The 15,613-nt window shown below is 41.6% G+C and overlaps 1 long non-coding RNA gene across 1 annotated transcript in view; it reads left to right on the top strand.

Moving 5' to 3' along the window:
- The window catches only part of LOC127138984 (uncharacterized), a 57,545-nt gene continuing 41,932 nt past the window's right edge, over positions 1-15,613 (top strand). Inside the window, exons 1-3 of the long non-coding RNA XR_007811088.1 lie at positions 1-288; positions 2,345-2,449; positions 7,240-7,288. This is a non-coding gene — a long non-coding RNA (uncharacterized LOC127138984). The remainder of the gene's footprint in view (positions 289-2,344; positions 2,450-7,239; positions 7,289-15,613) is intronic.

The following is a 15,613-nucleotide window of genomic DNA, read 5'->3' as shown; positions in this document are numbered from 1 at the left end:
GATTGATTTCCAATAATCTGGTCATTGCCTGTCTGATCCACAGGATGCGGGCTACAGGGAATTGTCAGCTCATGTCCCGATGGCTGTTGCCGTGGTGACTGGTGTGGAGATAATAGCAGTTAATGAGATATTAACCCTGAATAAGGAAGAAGACAGGAAGTGATGAGCTTTTGCGGGAAAGACTAAAGACAGGATTCATCAATGGACGACCTCGGCCTGATCAATATTGTTTTGTTACTCGACGGCGGTAACAAGCAGCGCGACCTCCGTCTCTCTGAAACTGAGGAGGTAAATCCAATTTCTCAGTACACACACACACACACACACACACACACACACACACACACAAACACAGTCTACCACATACATTAGATCATGCATTTACACACATCACCAAAACACACACAAACAAAAAAAATATAAATACACACACGCACACAAGTGACCATGCTCGACTCCAAACACACACACATATAAACAGACACAGTGATGGTTGAACGGCTTGCTCATTGTCCAGCTGGTTAGGATGCAAGCGGGCGATCGCGCCCTCCAGGTCAAAGGTCAACTTCATCCCAGACGCCTGACCTCATCCACCAAAGGTTGACCTCTCTGGGCCAGGAGTGTGTGTTTGTGTATGTGTGTGTGATGGTAGAAGGAGGGAGGTATTTATGGGGGCAGAGAAGGAGAGACATTTGGTGGATGATGAGGTGAAAAAAGCACAAGTGAAATATTGTGTCAGTGGTTAAGTATGAAAATCTGTTGGATAGAGGATGGCAGGTGGTGATTTTAACTCAAGAGAACAGTTATTTTAATGTGTTAATTCACATTCTTATACCAAATGTGGTCTTATAGTCATACACTGTCCCGCTAAAACTTAAATGTTTTTTTTTTCCAAATCACTGGAAACGAGAGACGTGAAAAAGACAGAAAGTGGATGAAATGAAAAAGTGAGAAAAATTACAAAGACCAAACAAACGACAAGCTGAGGGAAACTGGCCAAAAGACAACAATGACAGATTGGTGGATAGTTGCAGTTACAGGTTTTCCTCTTCCTCAGTGATTGGCCTCCTCTTCCTTCTTGGTATCACTGTACCGATCATTTCATTCCTCTCCTTTACTTTTTCTTCTCTCTCCTTCTGCTCCACTGTCCTTCCCTCCCTTCATCTCTCTGCGGCTTTCAGGCGAATTATCACCTGACCTTGACTTGTGACCCGCTGTAACATCCCAAACACACACACTCACAGAAATACACATTCAGGCATAAAACACACAGGAGCACACACACACACACACACACACACATACACAGGCTTACAGACTGTTACCATTAAAGACAGCCTACATTCAAGTGGACATCCTCACACACATGTCGTTGCAGCAAGAGTTATATGCACTGTCATACTGAGCCTCAAAATTCAAATTTCCTGGGATCACCGGAAATAATTCTCAAAATTAATTGTCACACATAAAGAAGTTGAATGTCCACTATAATTTTAAAGATATGTTGTTTCAGATATTGTATGATAAAGGATCATTCACCATGTTTAAGTTCATGCCAAACCCAAATAAATTTACAAGATTTGCTGATACTTGGCACTAAATATTAATTAATTATCCCCAAAGGGAAATTGCTTTTCAGTAAGAATTGATGGGCACATGTCGAATAAACACATGGGGAAAGTAATTTTGTATATGTAGGTGTAAAACAGTCATTTAAAAGTAATCCAGGTCTCTTAATCAACTTGTGTTTACATAAATTTCTCATTTTAAGTCCAATAGTCTGGTGTATTACTTTGAATATAATTAACTGAATGTAATTTCACTAATAAAGTCTCAAAGTATGTGTAAATGCACAGTTATTTTGGACATATTTATACCTACTTTAATCTAACAGATGCTGCTATATATTTCTCTATAGCTACTGTCTACCATTTTATTTGCTATGTTTAAAGTAAAGCCATTAATTATTTACAATGGATAGGAAAAACTCATGTCCTACCTTCTGCTAACAATCCCACAATGCAATTCTTCGCATTTCATAGATAGAAGAATGACGTTGTGTGACTCTGCACCTGTCAGTTATTATACAAAAGTGAAATCTCAGCTTACTGCTCACTACAGAGCAAACTGCTGAGTAGTGAACAAGTGATTTTGACTCATATTTTATTTATTCTGTTAAATCTCAACCTGACAAAATGAAAATGCTTTCTATTTGTTCTTCCTCTGTGAAAGAAAACTCTTCAGCAGCATGTCACTGGTCATGTTCTATGGCAACTAAAAGGAATTAGGTTCAAGCTTTTTACTGGTTCCAACAATTTTTACTTTATGTGTCTTGTGTTTGCAGCAAATGACTACAATCAAAGGATAGTGCCAGAAAGCCGCCTCCTCCCATGTCTCTCTCTGAGTCCTTGCACGCCAATCTCGTCATCCCAGCGGTTCAAAGATGAAGGTGAGTAGGTGGGTGGAGGAGGAGGAGGGCAGAGGGAGGGGATGGAGGATGAAAGCGGGGTGGAAATACGCCTGGCCGAGCACTTGTGTTTCCATCCCTCCTCCGTCACCCCTCCTCTCCTCCCCAAAAAACATTCTTTTCCTTCTTCCAGCTCTCATTCACCCCTTAATCCCTCGCTGCTCCTGCTGCATATGTTTCCTAATCCGGAGTGTGTGTGGGAGGCCCATGAACCTACCCCTCCCCATTCACCCACCCACCCTCGCCTTTCTCTCGGCAACTATAATGCTGTAACTTGCCTCCATTCGTCTTTCTTTTAGCCCTGGACTCACTCTCTCTGTCTTTCTTCCTGTGGCTCTTATCATTAGACAGCAGCGAGGACCTGCCTGTCCCCACCCAACACCATCTCTTCTTCACCTGCTCTGATTTCTGGAGTATTTCTGCTTCTTTTTTTTCCTTTCTTTTTTGTTCATTTCTTGCATCTTGTCTTCTCTCACAGTTACGTAGTGTTGTTTTATTTTCTCTCTTTCCTTTTCTCCTCTTTTTGTAGCTAATTCTCCTGGAAAATATTCATGACTTTACTGTTCCAGATTAAAAACTGCAGAATCTGTGAATGGATAATTTACATAATTTACCCAAATCTTACCTGAAAATCTGACCCAAAACTTACTGGTGTGAAGATGATGACTGCACAAATTATTTCCAAAAATTATCTTATATAAGGTCGCCACTTTATGAATAAATTCAAAATGTCTAACTAGTGTTCCCTCTTTGCTTCTCTTCTCAACACTTGATTATTTTCCACTAGTTTCTTTGCTGCTCATTCATCCTTTTTTCCCCTCCTGCCCCTAGCTGTCTTATTTTCTCTCAGGTGATTTCGTTCTCTCTCCTCTCCCTCATTTCAGTTGCTCTTGTAACACACACACACACACACACACACACACACACACACACACACACTCACTCACACTCTCACACACAGGCTTTTTGTCCTGCTTCTTCCCTTTGCTTTACCCCATTACTGAATAGTATTCCTGGAGCCTTTTGTGGAGCCTTGTATAGGCACATGCCAAGTCAAGTTATTTCAGAGCGGTTTCAATGGAATTACCCCCCAAAATAATCTCCTTTTGCTCCCCTAAAAAAAGTAGAAAAGGACAGAAGAATAGAAGCGAATAATGTAAAATGAACCAGCACCCTTGACACAGTATAAGCCTGTAGTTCCACACTAGAGGAACATGAGAATATGAAAAGATCAGAGAGTCTACATATTAAAGAAGCACCAAGGAATCTGGATATGAATTGTGGATAAAAGCAGGGATGTAGTGCAGGGTAAAGCCACATAAACTCAGCTTACCCTGCTTTTTATATAGAGATTACTCACCTTTTTACACTAACAGAAATGTTCAGGACTTAGATTTATGGTGCATTGAACTGTTAGCCAGAAAAGGTCTTTAAAAGTAACAACACAAGGCACAGTGTCATTTTATGAAATTACAGCTTTTGTTAACATCAGTGGTTGTTCACTTTAAAGCTTAAACAAATGGATTTTTTGTACAAATTCAAATATTAATAGAAATGTAGTATGCAGAAAACAAGGCTGAGATATGGAGACAAAAAATCCCTGTAACAGTGGAAAACACTGACATTTCTGGTTCACCAAATTTCAAAGTCATCAGTAGTGTGGAGGTCAAGGGTCAAAGCAGCAGCCCTCACATAATACATGACACAGGATGTGTGTGTGTGTGTGTGTGTGTGTGTGTGTAAAACTGACTGATGGCTGATTCAAATTATCCTTAAATGAACGGTGACCACTGAATGGGGATCAGTGCATGTTCTCTAGCTGTCACATGCATCTGAAGTATGTTTTTATTCACCGATAGTGTTTGAGAAGCAGGACAAATGTAGTTTTTACAAGAACTGTTAAACAAAAAATTATTATCATAATTGTATCTTTGTCTCTTCCACTCAACAGTGTTGTCTTAGTTGTTGTTTTTCCCATGTGATAATATATTGTATTCTTCATGCTGTTCTCTTTAGATAAGTGTCTATTGATTATTCATTCAGTTACTGACACAATAAGGCCTTTTTTTCCATCTCAATAGGTAATTTTTCAATGAGGGATAATGACACGTGGAATTAATGCAGATTTAAGAATCATAGAATAATCTAAATAAATATTTAAAAATAGGTTATTTACATATTTAGTCCTTTATTCCAAATCTGTTTGCACTGAAGCCACATTAATCTGTGGCAACATGCAATAATACCTTTGTAGTAGTATTTCACTTTTTTAAGTCCCCTTATTTGGCATTTATGCAGTGTATGTTATAACACTTATAAGTCCATTTATGGGCTTCCTTAGGAAAAGTTATAGTTACAACAAAACATTAATAAACATTTAAATCTGATTACAACTATATTATAGTGTGTTATAAAACATTTATAAACTGTTACTTTGCTGATTATAAAGGCTGAATAAAAATAAGAGGTTAAAGTAAAGTCCATGTTTTCTGTCAGTTAACTAAATGTTTTTAGTTATTGATGGATTTTGCTGTGATTTACAGTCTTTTATTCTAAATAATTTTACCACTAGTGTGTCTGTCTGTGTTTATGCTTGTGTATGATGATGTAGTATTAATCTGTAAGAACATACTGGACATTTTTATGCTTCCAACCATGCAATTATACATTTTTTGTATGTCTGTGTGAGTATAGTTACTGTCCAGGTCTCTGTGAGTGTGTATTGATTTACTGTGTGTAAATGTGGATGCATACATGTGTGTAATCCAACACCATTCAGTGTGCCAGTCCCTGTGTGTGGAGGCGTGCGAGCCGCCTTTAGGCACTCACATACATGTTTCCATGTGCATGTGTGTTCATCAATACACATATATATATATATATCCACGTGTGTGTGTGTGTGTCAGTGCCAAGTGTCATATCGATAGGTTAATAGCTGTGGTGTCAGATTCAGTAACTCTCTGATTAGTTGACAGTTCACTAATCCACACACCATCTTGAGTTATTGGCCCAGGCCCATTGATTTCCAGCCTGCTAGCCAAGCTAGGAGGAACTCAGGGGTCGTAAGAGAGCCTGCTGCTATTGATTGGCCCCAGATCAACCCCACCACCACCTCCCCATAATACACACACACACACACCAAACCCAGCCGCAGTCCTATGGCATGCAGCCTGACCATACCTTCAGATAGTTTCCTTCTATATTTGTATTGCTACCTATCCACTGTCTCTCTTTCCTAGTGCACCATTGGGTATATTTGTGTCATGTTGTAGTGTCATCTCCATCAGTCATTTTTTTTAGAGAGAAATATTTTTATTGACAGATTTTATGAGTTGCAGGAGACATCTAACAAAACTGCTTCTCTCTGCTCCCACTCCTTCTTCACCTGCTCTGTCCCGCTGCCAATACTTTCATATCCTTTCATCTCTATCAGTTCATTAAAGTGATACTCCACCCAAAATCTTTTGAGTATCAAGAACCTGTCGTGGACTCGAAACGTGGCTGTAAGACATTTGTAGCTTTCATGCTTTGTAGAGAAAGAAGCTGTGGTTAGTTTAAATTGTTGGAGAAAATAAAATCTTTGAATATAATCAAAGAGATAAGAATTCAAGGTCACAGCTGACAAAAACCACAGCACACACCTTTTACACCAAACTTTCAATCATGCTGAGGATATGATTTAACAGTCAAGACAGGATTTGGGTGCATGGCGTCACTTACAAGTACACTTTGCTCTGTGCACTTTATGTGGGTAAAATATGTGTGACAGACTCTCTGTGCCCTTGTGAGCATGAGAGTTGTCTTCTTGAGGGCTGTAGCTCCTGGTATGGTCTCCTGAGACAGACTGGTCTCAGGTGAGGGGCCAGACTAAGACACTTTCTCCACATAGGAGATAAGAGTGACAGCATCTGCAAAACCAGACCCCAACTCCGTGGAGTCAGGCCTCATAGGGGAGCTCGGCGAGCTCAAGTGCCGGCTGAGTCTGAATCAGCCCTAAGAAGTAATATGGCGAGGTGTAGCTGTTCAGTGTGTTGCATCATTTGACAATGAAAGACGGGCTTTGGTGGATTGATCTGGGATCGACAATATTTTGTAATATAATAATACAATCTACTTAGAGTTAGATTCCTCCCTGCCGTCCTGGTTAGGGGCTGGACCCTCCTCTTTCAGAGTTGCCATGCTGGAATTGCACCAGATCTGTAAGAATGAGAGATGACTCCTTTGGAGTTTGGTCAGAGAGTGGAGAGTTTATGGTTGGGTGACTGATGAGGACTGCATCTCTGCTTTGAGCTGGTTTCATCAGAACATGAGCTCCTGCATGCACTGCCACAAAACATTAGGTTAACCTTTCTGGGTGGCAGTGAGATTCTGTCCCAAGTATCTTAAGGTCTTATTGATGAGAGAGGAACGTCCGGTGTACCCAGCATAAGCTGCAGATTAGGAAAGAAAAATGGATGGATGCTTGACAAAGTGATTCTTGTTCTGAATACAAAGCTGCAAGGTCCTTGTTCTTATCAGCTAATCAGCTTTAATGAGTCAGTCTTGATTGAATCTCAGGCTTCTCAGCTTATTGTTGATTAGCTAAATTCTCTGATATGCTTGTTCTGGCTTATCATTTTTGTATGTAGTAGCACTGCACCATCTCTGACTTTATAATCCGTATGGCCATTATCACATAAGTAATCTGTTATCCTGTATTTCTCTCTCTGTTTTTGTCTTCCGAATTTTATTCCTTCTCTGTCTAATGAGTCCTTTCTCCCTTGTACTTAAAGATGGAGCAATGTGAGCTGATGACCTGGATTCAAACCTGCAACTTTTCAGGTAAGGTGCATTTAATTCTCTTGACCCTTAATCACACCCAGACATCGCTGCTATCCTCCGTTTGACATTCCCAAGATCCCTCGTATTGTTTCTTCCCTCTCTCTTTCCTCCCTCTGCTCCCTCCATTTCTCCTCGGCCTCTGTGTAAGCATCAGGGTGGGGTGGGATCGGGGGGTTGTTAAACATTTTTCTTCCTTCTTAATTGTTTTGACTTGTGCCATTGGCATCCCGATTAGGCCCCATTGATTTCCCACTGCTAAGTGCATTGATTTCTACATTTCTCATTGATCCCCGCTTCTAAATCTGCCCACACACGCGCACACACACCCTGTGTCTGTCTCTCTTTCTCTCCATGAACAACATGCAGGCCGAGCATGAACACATGTGTGTGTGTGAGTGAGCAAGTGAGTAAGAGAAGGAGAGAGAGAGAGAAAGAGAGAGTGAGGCAGGTAGAGAGTAAATATGGAGAAAAGGATGCAGAGAAAAGAGACTTGAGAGTGTGGTCGATGGTGTTTACGTAGTACAAAAAAAGGATTATAAGGTTTGTGTGAATGTACATCTCAGAGGAGACGTGTGGTGTGTGTTTGTGCACATCTTTTTATGGTTGTATGGACAGATTTTAGTTGAAAAACCGTCATTGTGAGGACATTTTGCCATTGTGAGGAGTAAGAATTAGGATTAGGTTAAGAGTTTGGGGCCAGGCATTAAGTTGTGATTGTTAAGGTTAAGGAAAAGGAGAGGAAATGCTTCATGTCAAAGAAAGACGTGTGTGTCTAGGACAGAGAATGTGGTGGTTTTCATGGGTTAAAAAGAGTTTACTATGAATCATTATACATCTGTGGCTCAGACAGTGATTTCTGCCTCATTTTTAACAAGAATTTCATTTTAAATTCAACATAAAAATTCTATTTTTATAGGAAAATTTAGATGCCATTGCTTTAGAAGTGTATTCAATTTGAATATATAATACCTGAAGTCGTGCGACATGCTATTTCAGCACCAGAATACTTTGTGAACCCTGGCCTTTAAAACACCTTTTATGTCTGATTTTTTTAGTATTTTTTGCAGCTACTGTACATCTTACTATCATTCTTAGACACACACACACACACACACACACACACACACACACACACACACACACACACACACTTTCCTCTTGATCGTATTCCATGGTGTCCAGGAGAGCTGGGTCTGATCCTCTCAATGTTTAAGGCTCTCAAACCCCCACACCCCACCCCCACGTCTGCGACGGACACACATATAAACACACACACACATAGACACACACACCTACACACTCCAGGCTGCATGGGCTGGAAAGCTCTATCCATGTCATTGGCATTACCTCAAGCCTTGATGCTGCATTTGTGCTAAGCTAAGCTGTTTGGACCTCTCTGAGCACAAGACCCAGCTAAGTGTGTGTGTGTGTGTGTGTGTGTGTACTTCTCATGCGCTCATGCATGTTATGGTGTGTTTGCATGTACGTGAATATCTTGCACAAGTGTGTTGGTCTGCAGTTTGCGTGCTTCCTTGCATGCTATGGTGTGTTTGCATGTGTGCTGCTAAGCGTGTACATAAATTTGTGTGTCTGTGTATGTGTGTGTACCAGCACATACATGAGTGTGTGTGTGTGTGTATACAGGATTGTGTGTGAACCTGATATCAGGAATGACAGCTAAAAGTCGATATTGCACCCCCCACCCCTCCACTTCAGTGCTGTCCTGCGTTTTACATCTTAAATCCATTACAACCAATCCAGGATGAAATAGGATGCAGAACATGTGTGAAATGCGAACACTGGGAAATTCACAAGTGGAAAAATATCTTCAAAGTCGAAAATAAAATTATCCGTGAAATAAAAGAGAATATACATGAAAATATCCCCAGCCTATGAAGATAAGAAACAGGGGAAGACATCCAGTTTGAGGGGGAGAAGAAGAAGCATATTCACAAACCGATTTTCACGCTAACTGTGATTTCCAGCGCGTTCGAGGTCGAACCGAGCTCGTGAGCTGTAAGCAAGAGCATTGATCTGCCTCAATGATCGTATCAAGGTGGCGAATCGACAGCATCGTGTTTTACTCTTTTCTGTGTTTGTCCTCTGCGGCCTTAAGAGGAATAATGGATATGTAGGAGAGGTATTGGCAGGGCCCAGACCGGCACATTGACAATCTGTCAGCATTGATTACTTAGTCAGGCTGCGAGAGGAAAGGCAGAGAGACATAGACAGAGAATGAGAGAGATGGAGAGAGAGAGAGAGATGCTGAAAATAGATAAAATGTCAGAAGCTAAAACTAATGTGTGTGTACAGAGAAGATGTGTGTGTTTATTTATTAGTGTCAGTGATACATGAGTGATTCCCTCTCTGAGTGTGTGTCTAAATGTGTGTGTTTGTAATAATCCATGTAACACTAAAGCAATAATTCTCTCTCCGTCAGTTTGTGAACGGGTGTGAATGTGTGTGTGTGTGTGTGTGTGTGAATATTTTATTGTGTTTATTAAGCCCAGTGTTACAGTGAGGTAATGATTCTTCCCTTTCATGCGCTATCTCTTGGTGCGTGTATGTCTGTGTGTGTGTGCATGTGTGGTTACAGCAGTAGCGGAGGAGGTTGGCGGTGATATAATTGTAAGCTGGTATTGATTGGCCCCCTCTTGTTATTGATGAGGGAGAATTTAATTCAACCAACTCGTTTGTCAACATGACACTGCCATTTAACAATGAACTCTCTCTCTCACACACACACACACACACACACACACACACACACAGATAAAGAGTAATAATCTGATTCAGCAATAGACTTCTTGTAGTGAAAAGGATGCATTCACTTATTCAGATTATTTGGGTTTTATTCAGATCTGTTTGTATATTTTAGCAAAAACATTTAATCCTACTGATGCAGAACAAAATGTGATACTATAGCACTGATATACTTCACATTTAACCCTTAAAGGATGCAGCCATCTTAGTTTGAGACAGAGCTGTGTGTATGTGTGTGCACGTGTTACCAGTCTTCTCATTATAAACCATAAGTAAAGTATCCGTTCACTAATATTCTCAGAGATATCGATCATTTTTAAATCCTGCTGTAAAAAGCACAGCGGTTTAGTTTCAGGTCTGGATTCAGAAACAACAGGTTTTGCTTTGAAAGGTAAGAGGCAGAATCTATTTTAGGTTCCTTTCACTCTGCTGTCTGCTCGTGTGTGTGTGTGTAACTGATCAGAAGTCCACTATGGCCTATAAGCCCACAATGTCAGACAAAGCAGCCACGCAGCAGGTTGCAGAGTCGTTATAAAAGGATAGGTATTACAGGAGGGGAAAAGAACATATTGCTATTGATGAGGCCCGCCGTGCGCCATATTTTTCACCTCTCCTTCAAATCCACGCACACCTCCCTCCCCTCCTGCGATGGACGCACAAAACACACTATATTCTACAAGAAATAATTGCTTTTGTCTGGAAGGAGTTTGGATCGGGGCTCCTCTGCGCTCGCCTTCATCTGGAGAGGGGGGCTCTTGAGGGACAACCGGTCGCTTCTTTATATGGCTTCTCCTCTCCCTCCTCCTCCTCCTCTTTTTCTTTTTGCTCCCTCTCTCGCCTGTTGGACACGCGGATGTCATCTGTCAATGGGGAGTGGGCTTTTTTTTCTTAATTTCTGGGGGCGCTCTTTTGTGCTGTGACGTGTGTCTTTGCATAGATGACATCAAAAGCTGCAGCGGGTAACGGAAACATAGGACACGGGCTTAGGAAGTCATAATACTAGAGGATTGAGTACTAGCAGTTGAAATAGAGGGAATAGCAGCATTAGTAGCAGTAGGTGTGTGATTGTTAATATTAGAAACAGCAGTAATACAAACTGAACTTCTAAAACTGGCTGTAGTATTTTTGGAGTAGTAGTTGTAGTAGTAGTAGTAAAGGCCACAGCAGTGGAAGTAGTCACAGTACTGGTACTAATACTAGCAGTTACTGAGGGCATAGCAAGATTAGTAGCAGTAGAAGTACTACTAGAAACTGCTGCAGTATGCATTAAATTGAATTTTTTTATGTAAATATATTACTAGAGGAGTACTAGTAGTTGTAGTACAGACTTGTAGTGGTTGGAGTATTTAAACGAATAGTAACAGTAAGAAAGGGAATAATGGGATTAGTAGTAGTAGAATCAGTATTAGTATTACTAGAGGAGGAGGAGTAGTATTTGTAGTGGAGGCCACAGCAGCAGTACCAATCACAGTATTAGTACTGCAAGTAGTAGAAATATGACATATAGCAGCATTAGTAACAGTAGCAGTATTGCTATGAATACTAGAAGGAGTAGTAATACAAATTTAACTCATAAAAGTAGTTGTAGTATTACTAGTGGAGGAGGAAAGGTATTTGTAGTACAAACACTAGCAGAAGCTGGAGTTATAGTAGTAGTTGTAGTACAACTGCAGCAGGAGTTGTAGTAGTAATTGTAATGAAGTATTGTAACTGTACAAACACTAATAGCAGGAGGTGGGAGTAGAGATTTCACTGCAGTAGTACATGTAGTACTGGTAGTACAGAGTACTGCAGCTGTAAAGTCAGAGGATCATGTCGCCTCCTCTGATGATGTTTTATCTGCACAGCAGATAGTTTATATTTGACGCTTTCTTTCTCTCCTTTCATAGACATTAGCATTGGCAAAGAGCCCGAGGCCTTTCCACATATATGAGGCCATAATTGATCGATAACTTATTAACAGCTCAGTCCCACCTCGAAGTGTATACAGAGAGAGAGAGAGAGGAGTGTGTGCTTTGGTCGATTTCCTTTTATTGACTGCGATATTTAGCGCATAGATTTTTCTATTTAAAATTTTTTTGTTGGCGATAATCTTGAAGTGTAAATGCACAGAGCAGATTGGGGCGGCGCGCGGGCCTGACAGCCGGGGTGGTGTAGGCTGTGGTGAGAAGAGGAGAGAGGTGATGGCCGGGAGCCACCTTTCCCCCGGACACACACACACACACACACACACACACACATACACATAACGGCAACTAACAGAGTCTCACCCGCCCGTAATGGGAAAAACGACACTCAATTTAAATTCAGCTCAACTGACATTTTACGCACATTTTACGCACTCACGCACGTAGCCTTCCCGAGCCCAAAATAATTACTAATTTAACACCCGTGGCTCTGCAGGCTCTGATTATTCACCTCTGTGTGGGAAAAAAAATACATTGGTTGAGTGTTGCAGGTGACCTTGCTTAGGCCAGACCCACTTAAATCTATATGAGAGAGGGAGAGGGGGGGGATCCACCTGCTGAAATATACATCAAAGGTCCCCCCCTTTTGAATTCATGTCCGCACATTGTGAAGAGGCGATCGATTTTTCGGAGGCCGGCGATGATGTGATTATTGGCTTCATTATAATGAAGTAATCAGAAGATCAATTGGCTGGATCTGCACTAGTCTTGTACGGGATTATAGTGGTCAAAAGGGGCGAGAGAGAGTGAGAGTGTGTGTGTGTGTGAGAGAGAGAGAATGTATAGATTGGCTGCAGCCTGTTTTAAAATGTTAGTAATTCAATATAGACTCCTGCAGATTCGTATATTCTGTCCAACACATGTAAATAGTCTTTACAAATGGTTTCTATAATGTCTCACCATGTGGTGTTTCAGTAAACACATCAGATACAAGAACCATAAGTGGCAGTAAATGTTTAAATCCGGGCAGAAAAGACGTCTTGGCCAAGCAGAGGGCAGAGAAAGTGTGTTTGTTTGTATGTATATGTACGTGTGTATATGCGTATGTGTGTTGGGGCGAGGGGGGTAGAGAGGGAGAGACGGGGGGTGGGGGTTGGGGGAGTTGGGGGGATAGAGATGGGAGGGAAGGAAAAGGGGGTTACAAAAAAGGAGGGGGGAGGGTTGGGTATCTCTGTCTGTCTCCCGGCCGGAGCGCCTCGCCGTGCCAGAGTGCGTTCAGGCTGCGCGGTGTCGGACCGAAATCACCGGGGTTCCCAAAATAAACTGAGGGGACGCAGAAACGCGCGCACACACACACGTAGGATACACACGGAGAAAGACTGAAAGAGAGAGAGGGAAAGAGAGAGAGAGAGATACACCGGCGGATGGCGGAGCAGAGCCAAAGAAAAGACAGTACAGCGTAAAAAGAAAAGGGGTATCGCCCCCCCTCCTCTTTTTCTTGCTTTCGCATCACTGCAGGAGGAAACCAGAGGACAGGTGTACTTATTGATATGGATCTATTCATTTATTTATCTATTGATTTTGCTTTAATTAGTGACCCGCGGTAGAAGAAGAGAGAGAGAGAGAGAGAAACAGCGAGAGGAGGAGAGGGAGGAGCGAAAGTCAGACAGGAGGTGCCTGCGTAGCCTTACTTTATTATTTGATTATTTCTCTTTTACCAAATAATGGTTTTGCGTTTTATTATTGTGTCGCTTTGTGTGCATGTTTTCTTCAGCAGACCAGCCAGCTACTAACCAAATCTTTACGAGAACCAAAAAGAAGCAACTCCAGTCTTACACGGACAGTTTTTTTCTCCCCATTTTCCATACCGAGGATTCACCGGTGGACAGTATTTGTTTGAGACTTTTCATGACATTGCAGGAGGAGAGCTCTGTCTTTTCCCAACCGAAACCAAAGCAAACCCGACCGAGGGGCAGAGAGACAGACAGCGAACCACTGCGATCTTTACGCACAGCTGTCTGGACACAATAAATGGAGTCTAATTGTGTCTGTGTTACATCCAGTGGAGAGCGGCTGAGAGAGGAGCACCAACTGCACTAGATTCACATGGGTGTAATGATAACCGATATCATCCATTGTCCAGTCACCTGCAGCCTGTATTAGCCTGTATGGATAACCACTGGTAGCTTTATTTTTTCCTCCCAAAGCAAAACAGTCTTCGCTGCGCGCCTTGCACATCGCTGTGTGTACGTGTGTGTGTGTGTGTGTGTCTGCCGGACTAGTTGACTCCGAGAAGACACAAGTAAGGGGACCATAATATCCATCTGTATCCTAGAGCTGTAAAAAAAAATCCCAAAACAGAGAGATGTGAATCCGCTGAAACGATCCACGGAAGAAAAAAAGGCAAATAACTGAGTCTCATTTCTCCAAAAACCATCCCAGCGTCTTTACCAGCGGCTGTCCACAAACCTGGAAAGCATACGAAGAAAGGCCAAAGAACGACGGAAGGACGACGGATAAGAGAGGAAGAAAAGTGAGACTAGAAATAAAAAAACAACGACCCCCAGGTCGACAGAGGACCATGTTTGTCCCCCTGCCGGTCCCCTTCGTCTTTCAGAGAACAGCGTCCGACTTCAGCGCCTGGAGACTCAAGTCCTCGCTGGCTCCGCGGTCCAGCCCCGGTAAGACGCCTTTTCACCGATCCTGTCTCGCCAGTGTGCACCTACACACAAAGAATAAAACCCGGTCATTAGCTTGAGCTTAATCTCTATTCAAACATTCTGGTTTAACTACAATTGTATATGATTTAGAAAACATTTTAGTTTCACCTAAAATTTCACTTTAAACTCGCACAGAAAGGTGAAAGAAATTACATCTACTTTCTACTTTTTATACTCTGTATTTTATAAAATTTGATGCAACACATCTTTCAGTTTACCAAGCAATTCCATATTTGAAATCGTTTTATTTGTCTGCAAAATAAGCACCTTACAAAGTTATTTAGCATCTTATGGAGTCTTCAGATGTAATTTATGCTAAGAAAAAAATCTGCCAAGGGATTAAGATAGTTTTACATGAAGAAAAATTCAAATCAACTTGTCTTATGAATTAATAACGATTTTCCTTATTCTGTGTTGCCTGAAATTATGCAAACAAGTGAAACTGCATCCAGAGTTCAATTATTTTAGAAAGATTTAAACACTAAATATGTCAGCCCGGAGTCGCATCGTTTTTTTCTGCTCTTGTATCTCTTTTCTGTATCTCATCAAAAAGATAAAACTGAATTTATTACCCTGAAAAAGCAGAGTTTAACTAGAATACTTACATGCATATAAATCCGAAATGTAAAACACACCCAAAATTGGATGCATGAATATATGGCTCATTAGCATCCATCACAGTCTCACAGAGGCGCCACACTCTCCTCCTCATCTTTTCCTCTTTCATTCATGGCAATCCATCCATCTCAGCCTCTATCCCATCTGTCTCCTCTCCTGTCTCCTGCACTCCTCTCTTCTCCTTCAGTCCTTCTCGGTCAGGTTAGGGGGGAATATTCATGGTCATCCATCGATCAGAGGGTATTGATCTCTGACTGGGGCCACGGTGGGAAAACAGGAGTATCAAGTTGGCTGAGGGAGAAACTTTGGCTTCACAG

Source organism: Lates calcarifer, linkage group LG3 (genome assembly GCF_001640805.2).
Source record: "Lates calcarifer isolate ASB-BC8 linkage group LG3, TLL_Latcal_v3, whole genome shotgun sequence".
Taxonomy (NCBI): Eukaryota; Metazoa; Chordata; class Actinopteri; family Centropomidae; genus Lates; species Lates calcarifer.
This window is presented reverse-complemented; position numbering and strand designations above follow the sequence as displayed.